This window comes from Bubalus kerabau, chromosome 4 (assembly GCF_029407905.1).
Source record: "Bubalus kerabau isolate K-KA32 ecotype Philippines breed swamp buffalo chromosome 4, PCC_UOA_SB_1v2, whole genome shotgun sequence".
NCBI classification, from domain to species: Eukaryota; Metazoa; Chordata; class Mammalia; order Artiodactyla; family Bovidae; genus Bubalus; species Bubalus kerabau.
Window position 1 is genome coordinate 18,248,022 of NC_073627.1, and position 12,474 is coordinate 18,260,495.

The 12,474-nt window shown below is 47.3% G+C and overlaps 1 protein-coding gene across 14 annotated transcripts in view; it reads right to left on the reverse strand.

The window, feature by feature from the left end:
- Positions 1-12,474, reverse strand: part of MAPT (microtubule associated protein tau) — a 120,212-nt gene that overhangs the window by 51,109 nt on the left and 56,629 nt on the right. The window lies entirely within an intron of this gene.

Here is a 12,474-nt window from a genome sequence, read left to right on the forward strand (position 1 = left end):
ATGCATGTCCTCCCCCAAGAGCCCTAGCCTAGACTCAGCTTCAGCTCAACAAAGCCCACCAGAAACAATTTCTTAAAATCAATTTTTATTGGAATACAGTTGATTTATGATGTTGTGTTAGTTACTACTATACAGCAAGGTGAATCAGTTATAAATATACACTTATCCCCACCCTTTTCATCTTCCTTCCCATTCAGGTCACCACAGTGCATTAAGCAGAGTTCCCTGTACTGTTCTTCTTAGTCTTGCATTCCTATACACTAACAATGAAAGATCAGAAAGAGAAACTAAGGAAGCAATCCGTTTTACCATTGCAACAAAAAGAGCAAAATACCTACAGATAAACTTAGGAGGCAAGAGGCCTGTGTGCAGAAAACTGCATGACGCTGATGAAACAAAGCAAAGTGGCCCTGACAGATGGAGAGATGGCTGTATTCCTGGATCAGAAACTACCATTTAATCGTACTCTGTCTGCACTGGCTTTTTGTTCTTCGCCCCATGGCTTACCGGATCTTAGTATCTAGACCAGGGATTGAACCCGGGCCCCCAGCAATGACAGCTCAGAGTCCCAACCACTGGACTGCCAGGGAATGCCCTGCCCTCATCTTTACTAAGAATATTTTATTCTTTATCTTAAAATAACTCATAAGCTTGAATTTCTGAATTTTTGAGTATGCCCTTTTGCTTTGGTTCATTCATGCTACTCTGGTGGATTATTCCAGGTTTTACATTGTTATCTCTGTAACTTGAGTCTTCTTTTACTTTGACATCTTCCTTTTAAATTATCTAATTATCTCATATTATTCATTTTCTGCTTTATATTTATCATATTTGAAACTCCTCTGTTCTAGTTGCTTTTACTTCCTGCCTTTAAACTTTTATAATTTTAATCCTTTAAAATTTAAAGATTTAAAAAATTCTTTTAAAATCTCAGCTGTTTTGATTTATTTTACGTTTATTTTATTACATATATACATATAAAGACACGTAATACATATATGTATTAAAATACATGTAATAAAACATCTAAATAAACATTTATTTATATGTATTTATTGTATTATTCATTTACTGTATATATTTATTGCATGATTTATTGTACATATATTTATTTAAATCCTTACATTGTTTCATTTTTTTACTTTGAATTTTCACTCTAGATTCATGTTAGTGTTTCACTTTTATGTTAATTTTTTGAGATAATTTTATACTTGTAGAAAGATTGTAAAAGTTCCCCAGAGAGTCATTAACCTTTTGTAATCCCTTTAAAATGTATTTCCCTGTTATCTTCCATTTTTCTAATCTTTTAAGTGACTTAAAAAAAAGTCACTCCTTTTTATAATTGTAACTTTTATCATTTTCCATAATTTTAACCTAAATCTAATCTTTAATTTTTATTTTTAAAGTTTGGGCTGCCATTTCCCATTCTTTGTTTTCATTTGTTCTTACCTTTCTTCTAATTTTGTTTGCATTCTTTATTTTTTACTTTTTGACTGTGTCACACAGCTGGTGGGATATCAGTTCCCTGACCAGGGATTGAATCCACGCCCCCTACGGCAGAAGCACAGAGAGCAGAAGCACAGAGTTGTAACCACTGGATAGACAGGGAAACCCCTGCATTCTTTACTTTAAATCTCTAGTTTTCTGTTATAATTTGTTAATAGTTACCCTCTCACATTTCTGATCTAATTCTACGGCTGATTTTCAGTGGCTGTGGGCGAGCTGGTAACACAAGCTGGTGAGGGCAGGGCCCTTCTCTTGCCTCCACTATACTAGCTCTGGCCTCTGTGATCAGTGAGTAAAGTCTGCCACGGGCAAGGTGTGGAGGGCGGACTTGATGTCATGTACTGTCTAAATGTATTATGAGTTGCAGAATGTTCTCACCTCTGAAAACTATTGCACAATGTTGGGCTACAGGGTGGGAGGATCTACCTGGGGCTGACCTTCCACGTAACACTTGACTGACGTGGGTGGAGGGGACAGCCAGGCTTCTGACAATGTGCTTATACCAGTTGGCCACTGGCATATTCACACCCAGCTCCATTTCTCTCCCTTCTAGGCAGGACATGCTGGTGTGGGTGTCTGAGCTCCCTTCTCTCTCCATTATGTAGGATAAGAAGCTGGGATGGCTTGAAGTGAAGTGAAGTCGCTCAGTCGTGTCCGACTCTTTGCAACCCCATGGACTGTAACCTACCAGGCTCCATCCATGGGATTTTCCAGGCAAGAATACTGGAGTGGGTTGCCATTTCCTTTCCTTCTCCAGACCCAGGGATCGAACCCGGGTCTCCCGCACTGCAGGCAGATGCTTTACTGTCTGAGCCACCAGGGAAGCCCTTGGGATGGCTTAGGAGGGTTCTAAGAATGAGGTCAGTGAGACCTCTTCTGGGTGTAGGCAGAGGGTGGGAGGCCTGGCCCCACTTTGGCAGCCACTAGGCAATGGCACCCCACTCCAGTACTCTTGCCTGGAAAATCCCATGGGTGGAGGAGCCTGGTGGGCTACAGTCCATGGGGTCACTAAGAGTCGGACACGACTGAGCGACTTCACTTTCACTTTTCACTTTCATACATTGGAGAAGGAAATGGCAACCCGCTCCAGTGTTCTTGCCTGGAGAATCCCAGGGACGGGGGAGCCTGGTGGGCTGCCGTCTATGGGGTCACACAGAGTCAGACATGACTGAAGCGACTTAGCAGCAGTAGCAGCCTATAGAGAAGGGGTCCCTTTTCATCCTGACTGAGGTCCCTGACCCTCAAGGAGCTCTTGGGGGAGGCTCCTGAAGCTGAATATCTCCAAGCCTTTGATATCCTCCCAAGGACGAGCAAGATGTTATCCTGGGAAGATCCCAAGGCTTAGGATTTGGTGGTGATATTCTCTACCCTGAGATATGCTGATGGTCTGTTTTCCTTAGAAAGCCCCCAAACATAAGAACCCCTGTGCTAAGAGGAACAAATTTCATTACCCAAGAAGTGAACAACTGCTTCCCACCCAACCCTAGGAAGCAACACTTTCCTTACCGCCTCCTAATGAAGTCTGTCTCGGAACCTGCCTGGTCACTGCCAACTGCTAGTCCCTGAGACTGATCCATGAGTCACCTCGTCTGCTGATTCACCAGGAGCCCCACCTGGGAACAGTGATGACAGCCCAGAAGCACGAGGCCTCCCAAACTGGCTGGAGATGCTTCCCCTGGCCCAGGTGAGCCAGGCCAACCAAACCAGGTCACCCTGTTCAACCTGCAGCTGGTTTTAGGGAATACTCCAGGGGGCGCTAGTGGTAAAGAACCCGCCTGCCAGTAAACAGGAGACATAAGAGATGGTTGCTCATATTTTAAATGGTCCACATCAATATGTATACTTAAAGCTGATTCATGTTGTACAGCAGAAACCAATACAATATTATAAAACAATTACATTCCAATTACAAATAAACTCTTTAAAATGGTCCACATTGAAAAAAAAAAAGACAAACTTAAAAAACATCATGGATTTTGGAGAAAGCCGCTCTTCCCACAAAGCCTGGGAAGTATGAGCTAGGAACCCACACACGCAGTAGCTCACCACTCTCTGCACATCACTAAGTCCCAAAGCCCATACTCTAGTTACGCCTGAAAAGATGGGCTCCCTGATGAACGCTGTCTTCTGATTATTCAGTGCTACCGCCCCAGCCCTCCTGCTGAGCTTCCCCACCGCCCAAGCACTCGTGTCCCCATCTGTCAGCTCATTCCTCTGCACAAAGTGAGGACGGCAAAATGCACCAGGTGGCAGCCAGAATCAACACAGGTCTGATCATAAGCATGAACTCCAAGTAGACCCCAGTGACCTTAAAGGTATCGAGATGGTACTTAACGGGCAAACTCGGCATCAGTGAAAGTCGAAGCAGTGTTTGTGCAGAGTGAACCACTTTCCCTTTGGGCTTCCACTCTATTTTCCAAGGTGATTCCCACCCCCCTGGCTTATGTCCAGCTCAGAGGGGCTGCCCTGGTCCCTTCCCTGCCCATCTGCACAATGGATGGGATGACACATGTGATGTGGTGGCTGCTTTTCACTCGGATGAGTCTGGAGGTGGGCAAAGTGGCCAGTGTGGACTTTGTTCACGGGCATGAGCAGGGAAGCATTAAAGAGGCTCTCTAAGGTCACTTGGGCAGTGGTTGGCAGGGCCAATTGGACAGGTAAGAAAGGACTGTTGGCAGGGAGGTGACCTCACTGGTCCAAGCAAACAGCAAAGAGGCTGGAACCAAAGTGTAGGCAGAGGGCATGGAAAGAAGGGATAGATCCAAGAAGTGTATTTTAGACAACATTAGACTGGGTTTCAAAATTGGGTTGGGGTCAGAGAGAGAGATCAGAGTCCAGAATTACACTAGAGTGGGGGCTTGGATGGCTGTGAAAGAGGGAGGGGGTAACACAGTCAGAGGGAACAACATCAGGGGCTAAAACAGCTGGTCAACAAGCGTGGGTTCTGTCTGTAAAATATCACTGCTCAAAAGAATCCCCCGCACCTCATTTTACTAACTGGTGATTGATTTGATTTAATAAGTTCTAGAAAATAGATTCTGCTCTCCCTATTGATTTCCATTATAACTAAAATTTTTTAAGTATTCAAGTTTTATTTCTGTTTATTTATTTTAAAATACCTTTTGGCCTCGCTGCATAGGATGCAGGATCTTAGTTCCCTGACCAGGGATTGAACCCCTGCCCCTTGCAATGGAAGTGCAGAGTCCTAACCATTGGGCAACCATGGAAGTCCCTATAATTTGAAATTGTGATGGGATTTGAAGGGTGGTGCTAGGGATAAAGAATCTGCCTGCTAATGCAGGAGACACAAGAGACGCAGGTTTGACCCCTGGGTCGGGAAGATGCCTTGGAGTAGGAAATGGCATCCCACTCGTGGCTCAGACGGTAAAGCGTCTGTCTACAATGCGGGAGACCCAGGTTCGATCCCTGGGTCAGGAAGATCCGCTGGAGAAGGAAATGGCAATCCACTCCAGTACTACTGCCTGGAAAATCCCATGGACAGAGGAGCCTGGTAGGCTACAGTCCATGGGGTTGCAAAGAGTAGGACACGACTGAGCGACTTCAATCAAATCAATCAATCTAGTATCCTTTACATGGAAAATTCTGTGGACAGAGGAGCCTGGTGGATTGGACATGACTGAGAACATTCACTATGGATTTGAAACAAATGGATCTACAATAGAACAGTATTCCACTTTAGTTTGAGGTTAAGAGTCAGCAATTTGTTTCTGCAAAGGACCAGATAGTAAATATTTTAAGTTTGTGGGCCGTGCCTTTTGTTACAACTACCCACCTCTGCAGCAGGGAAGCAGACATTGGTAATAGATGTATAAATGAATGAGCATGGCTGTGTCTCAAAGTTTATTTCCGGACACTGAAATTTGAGTTGCATAAAAGATCATGTGTCACAAAATATTTTCCTTGAAAATGTAAACGCCATCCTTAGCTAACATCAGACCTGGCCTGCGGACCATAGTTTATGGACTCCTGCTTCTGGCTTTTCCAGTACTTATTCTCCTCTCTCTCAATATATATATCTATAGTGAAGTTTTTTAACATTGTACATTTTGGTCTCCTCCTATTTTCTCAGTGTGAATTTTTGCAGTGATGTTGTTTTTGGTTTGTTTGTTTTTATAAATAGTATTGTTTCTTAAATTAATTTTTTATTTTTGGCTGCACGGGGTCTTTGTTGATAGGAGTGGGCTTTCTCTAGTTGCGGCAAGTGGGGGCTATTCTCTAGTTGAAGCTCAAGGGCTCTCACTGCAGTGGCTTCTGCTGTTGGGAAGCACAGGCTCTGGGGCATGGGGGCTCCAGTAGGGGCAGCACATGGGCTCAGTAGTTGCAGCTCATGGGCAAAAGAGTGTGGACTCAGTAGTTGTGGCACATGGGCTTAGTTGCCCTGTGGCATGTGGGATCTTCCCAGACCAGGGATCTTCCAACTGGTGTCCCCTGCATTGGTAGGCAGATTCTTAATCACCAGACCGCCAGGGAAGCCCCCTGACATTGAGTTTTCTTCAGCTGCTTCCAGAGGTTTCAGGGCAGGAGCAGGAGAACTAAGGGTCATTCTGGGGCTTGAGGCAGTGTCCCTCTGTTCTGGGGACTGGGGGCAGCATCTGTGGTATAAGCCCGTGTTATGAGTCAGGCTGCCTCAGCTCCATGGAGCAGATGACAAGGTAGTGAGTGGGTCTCACTACTCTGGTTCCAATGATCCCCCACTTCCCTACCACCAGCACCACCCAGCAAGGCTGGAGAAAGTCAGAGACACTAAAAAGAAGCTGAAGGAATTACAAGGAGAAATTAAATCATCCTTAAAAACACAGGCTACTATTATATGCAAAATAAACCATGAATCTCAAGTGCCAATATTTTCCTTTGGGATAAAAAGTGGAATGCATGGGAAGACCTCTCTAAACAGGGAGGCACCCCACCCCTGCCCCTCCTGCCAACTCCAGGACAGCAAATGGCCTTAGGTTCACGGACCTCCTGATTCAGTGAGGCCACCAGAGCTCTCTCTCCAACTCATCTGGGTGGGGCCACTTGCTCCTTGCGAATGCTTTGGTACCAACAGGTCATATTAAGAAAGACAAGTTCAGGGGACTTCCCTGGTGGTCCAGGATAAAGAATCTGCCTTCCAATGTAGGGGACATGGGTTTGATTGGTTCAGTCCCTGGGTTGGGAAGATCCCCTTGAGAAGGGAATGGCAGCCCACTCCAGTATTCTTTTTTATTTATTTATTTGGCTGTACCTGGTCTTAGTTGCAGCATATGGGATCTAGTTCCCTGACCAGGGATTGAACCCAGGTATCCTGCATTGCAAGCTTGGAGTCTTAGCCACTGGACCACCAGGGAAGTCCTTGCTCCCGTATTCTCGTCTGGAGAATTCCCTGGACCAGTGGAGCCTGCAGTGGGCTACAGTCCACGGGGTCCCAGAGAGTCAGACACTGCTGAGCAGCTAACACTTTCACTTGCACTAGAAACTGAGATCCCACGTGCCTCAGGGGAACAAAGCCCACGTGCCACAACTAGAGAAGCCCGCGTGCCGCAGCGAACACCCAGCACAATGGAAAATAAAGACAAGTCAGAGTTCTAGAGCATCTGTGAGAGGCTACTCGACATAAGCAGAAAATAGAACCCAGAGGAGGATGTTCTCTGAAAGTAAAATGAAGTAGCTTTTCTGAGTCTCAGGACAGACGCTGAGCATGAGAAGGCAAGTCCCGTCGGGTGGGACCTGTCTGGGTCACTTGTAAACAGATGAGGAATCCGGGAGGTAACCCACCCAAGGTCACACAGCCGGGAAGAGGCGATGCCAGGGTTCAAAGCCTGTGTCCTGACGGAGCACTCAGCAACCCTCACTGCCGGTTTTTCCAGCCAGGACCATCAGGCCTCGTTTCCCACCGTAGCAGCACAGGTCTGGGGTGTGGAAGCAGCACTTTTCCAGGGCTCACACCCCAAAGCTGTGACCTAGTCACTCCTCCCAGCCTCCTGCATGTCACCCAGTGACCCCGAGCTCCTTTCCTGCTCCGACATTTTATTCTAATGGATAGATTAGGTCTGTGTCCTCTGTCTCGGGAGCCCTGGGGGGGTTGGTCACAGGACAGGAGGGGTCTCTAGCCCAGGCCTGGCTGAGAGGTGGTGGGCCCTGGCATCCCAGCGGAGGGTCTGTACGCCCAGCCCTGCCTCCCTCCTTTCCCACCGTCACCGATGCCTCGCGTCTTCCTCTGTGAGATCCAAGGGCAGAATGACTTCTCTGGGAGAACTGGGCAAAGAACACATAAACCAGCTGACAAATGGTACAGCTGCACGTCAAAGACAGCAGACTGGAAAGACAAAAATAAGTATAACCCTAGGTGGGTACACAACCCAGACGAGCTGTGGTCACCGCCCCCTCACAGATCCCTATAATCTGAGAGGCGCGCAGACAGGAAAGGAAACGCGCCAAGAGCTGCTGTCCTAAGGCCACGCTCTGCTTTCTTATTCTTCTAAATCAACCAATCTCTTTCTCAATCTCTCTGATCTCCTCCGTTCTGTTTTCCCAGGCAGTGATCCAGAGGTGCTGGGGTGGAAGGTAAGGAAGAAATTTTAGAGTGGCGGCACCAAAGTTGAGTTAAACCAGGAAACGAAAATAGGCCCCCTTTTTAGGGCCCCTTGGAAAAGCACGGCCACCTGACAAGAGAAAGCAAGAACCAGACGGTCCTGGAGTCTCTCTGTGTCATTTTGTAGCTGGTAAATTGAGTCCCGTGATGGGGAAGGGGCTTGTTGAGCTGTTCATGGTGTCTGGTCCTACAGGATCACCCCCGCCACCAGACCCAATGGGAGCTTGGGGGGCAGTTGGAGAGGTCCGGAAACGGCAGAAGGGTGTCTGCAGGGCTGAGGGGGGAGACAGAGGAACAAAGGGGACAGTGCAGGTGATGAGAGGCTAAAGGCAAAGACAGGAGAGGGGAAGGGGCCGAAGGCAAAGGGATGTAGGAACCCCCTGAATCAAATATGACTGCTGCAGGCCAGTCTTTTTTTTAAAAAAACAATTCTCAACTTTTCAGTTCAGTTCAGTTCAGTCGCTCAGTCATGTCCGACTCTTTGCGACTCCATGAACCACAGCACGCCAGGCCTCCCTGTCCATCACCAACTCCCAGAGTTTACCCAAATCCATGTCCATCGAGTCAGTGATGCCATCCAACCATCTCATCCTCTGTCGCCCCTTTCTCCTCCTGCCCTCAATCTTTTCCAGCATCAGGGTCTTTTCAAATGAGTCAGCTCTCCGCATCAGGTGGCCAAAGTATTGGAGTTTCAGCTTCAACATAGTCCTTCCAATGAACACCCAGGACTGATCTCCTTTAGGATGGACTGGTTGGATCTCCTTGCAGTCCAAGGGACTCTCAAGAGTCTTCTCCAACACCACAGTTCAAAACCATCAATTTTTTGGCGCTCAGCTTTCTTTATAGTCCAACTCTCACATCCATACATGACCACTGGAAAAACCATAGTCTTGAATAGATGGACCTTCGTTGGCAAAGTAATGTCCCTGCTTTTGAATATGCTGTCTAGGTTGGTCATAACTTTCCTTCCAAGGAGTAAGCATCTTTTAATTTCATGGCTGCAGTCACCATCTGCAGTGATTTTGGAGCCCAGAAAAATGAAGTCAGCCACTGTTTCCACTGTTTCCCCATCTATTTGCCATGAAGTGATGGGACTGGATGCCATGATCTTAGTTTTCTGAATGTTGAGCTTTAAGTCAACTTTTTCACTCTCTTCTTTCACTTTCCTCAAGAGACTCTTTAGCTCTTCTTCACTTTCTGCCATAAGTGTGGTGTCATCTGCATCAGATCAGATCAGATCAGTCGCTCAGTCGTGTCTGACTCTTTGCAACCCCATGAATCGCAGCACACCAGGCCTCCCTGTCCATCACCAACTCCCGGAGTTCACTGAGACTCACGTCCATCGAGTCAGTGATGCCATCCAGCCATCTCATCCTCTGTCGACCCCTTCTCCTCTTGCCCCCAATCCCTCCCAGCATCAGAGTCTTTTCCAATGAGTCAACTCTTTGCATGAGGTGGCCAAAGTACTGGAGTTTCAGCTTTAGCATCATTCCTTCCAAAGAAATCCCAGGGCTGATCTCCTTCAGAATGGACTGGTCATCTGCATATCTGAGGTTATTGATCTTTCTCCCGGCAATCTTGATTCCAGCTTGTGCTTCTTCCAGCCCAGCGTTTCTCATGATGTACTCTGCATATAAGTTAAATAAGCAGGGTGACTTTTAGGTTGAGCTTTTTTTTTAAATCACCTATCTGTTGAGCTCTTCCTGTGAATGAGGCACAGTGCTTGCTTTTTAAAAATAAATAATTAATTATTTTGGCTGTGCTGGGTCTTCATTGCTGTGTGGACTTCTCTCTAGAGGCGGCGAGCAGGAGTTACTCTCTAGTTGCGGTGCACAGGCTTCTCACTGTGGGTGCTTCTCCTGTTGCAGAGGACAGGCTCTAGGGCAGGCAGGCTTCAGCAGTTGTGGGTCACGGGCTCTAGAGCACAGGCTCAATAATTATGGCACATGGGCTTAGTTGCTCTTTGGTCCCGGTCCAGGAATCCAATTTGTGTCTCCTGCATCGGCAGGTGAATTCTTTACTACTGAGCCACCAGGAAAACTCCAACTCAGTCTTTTTTTCTGATTGAAGTAAAATCCACACAACACACAAGTCATTTTTACTATTTTTTTCTTTATGGCCACACTTTGCAGCATGTGGATCTTTGTTCCCTGACCGGGGATTGAACCTGCACCCTGCTCCAGTAGAAGCTTGGAGTCTTAACCACTGGACCATCATGGAAGTCTGCACAAGTCATCATTTTAAAGTGAACAACCATCACCTCTATCTCATTCTGAAACACTTTCATCACCCCAGAAAGAAACCCTATGTCCATTAAGCACTTCCTCATCCTCTTCCTCCCCCTATGCCCTGCCAACCACTAATCTACTTTGTCTCTGTGGATTTATCAGTTTTGGAGATTACACATAAATGGAATCATCTAATATTTGGGCTTTTGTGTCTTGCTTCCTTTGTTTAGTGTAATGTCTTCAGGATTCACTCGCATTGTAGCATGAGTCAGGACTTCATTCCTCGAATGATATTTCATTGTATGAATGCACCACATTTTGCTTATCCATGTGTCCAATGATGATCACCCACAGTCTTTTAAGTTTGGAAACAAGATAATATAGAGCTTTTTTTAGTGTGACATTTGTCTGATAATGGTAAAACCGGGGTGGAGGAGAGGAAAGGTGAGGGCAGGAAGGGGTGGGATGGTGGAAGAGGGGATGACAAGGACCCTCAAATAAACTTCAACTTCTTCCTCATTTTGCCAAGGCTTCCCCTGGCCCCTCAACTCTCAAGGGCACAGGGATGTGCAGGTGAGACCTCGGGTCCCTTTTGCTCCCGAGGAACAGAGCTTTCCCAGGCTGCAAGATGGATAAATTTTCCACTTGGTAGAGTTCATGTGCTCTGCGTGCTGAGCTCTGCTTAGCTGCAGAGGCAGCTTTGTTTTTGATCATTCCAGGCCACCCTCTGAGGCATTCAGAAGCAGATGAGGGAACCCCAGGCGCCCAGCCCAGCTCAGAGGTGACTTCTGCAGCATCACCAGGGGACCCTGCTCACTATTTGAAGTACACCTGCCATTTTCCTGGACACTTTCCCATGACAGAACATTTAGGCTCACCACAAACCTGTGAGATGGGCAGGATGCAAAACCTAGCCAGGTAAAGGGCCCCAAGAGCCTGAGTGACTTGCCTGAGAACACCAGGGAAGCCTGGGACTTGACTTCCCTCTGGAATATAGATTTCTGGCAGTTCAGATGCCTCTCTCTGTTTTCGGTCCCAGGCCTTTGCTCCTACCCAGGTCTCCAAGGGGTCTGCGGGTTTCAGCTGGCCTGGGGGCATATCTCCCTGAAGGAGATGAAGACCAAATAGCCTTCCTATGCCTACTGCCATTCTTCCTATTCCTTCTAATCGTCTTACCCACAGCAATGCATTCTGATTCTAGAAAGCTCCTCAAGTAAGCCAGGGCAACAGTGGACACCGTTGATGGCTTTGGAATATGAACAACATCCGTTTATTCGAGTCTGCGACTATAAGCCAGTTGCAGAGGCTTCAGAGGAAGGGAGGAAACAGGGGAGAGAGAGAAATGGAATCTCTGAAATACAACAGTCCCACGAGAGGAATTGTTCTCCCCGCTTTCTGGATGAGGAAATAGGCTCAGAGAGGTTCAGGAACCTGCAGAGGGTCACACAGCTAATAAGAGGCAGAGTAGGATAGGATTTGAACTCTGATCTTCTGATGTTAAACCCATCTTTTAGATACTGTATCATATTATTGCCTTCGCAACAAAGAGTTTAAAAACAGCCCTTTTCTCCTCTGCCTTACCCATGGAAGTGATCTTGTCCCGGCTGGATGAAATTAAGAGTCAAGGAGGGAAGAAAAAAGCCTGTGTCAGGGGCTGGTCCCGTACCCTGGCTCACTGGGCTCCATGCAGGGTGCACTGTCCTTGAAGTCCACACCCAGGAGGAGCTCTTTTTCGTCCCCGAGAGCTCCCCCCCCCGCCCCCCCCCCTCACCGGAGGTGCCAGGTGGGCTGTGTCCGGCGTGGCTGCAGCCCTCGCTAGGGGGCAGCACGTGTCAGGCCCGCGGTGCCCGCTTGCTGCAGCCCAGCCGGCCGCCCAGCTTCTCCAGGAGGCAGCACTGCAGGCTCCCGGCCGTCGCCAGCGTGACTCAGCGGAATCACTGCCACCAGATCCGGTAGCGCCATCCAAAAAAAGGACGATCGCCCTTAGACCCCCTCAGATAAAAAACTCAACTGGAATTCCAGAGTAGTGATATTGGACAACTTTGGGACTATACAGGAATCGCTGAATTGTACACTTCAAAGGGTGGATTTTATGGCATGTGACATATCTCGGTAAAGCTGTTATAAAAAACAAACACCCTAAATGGA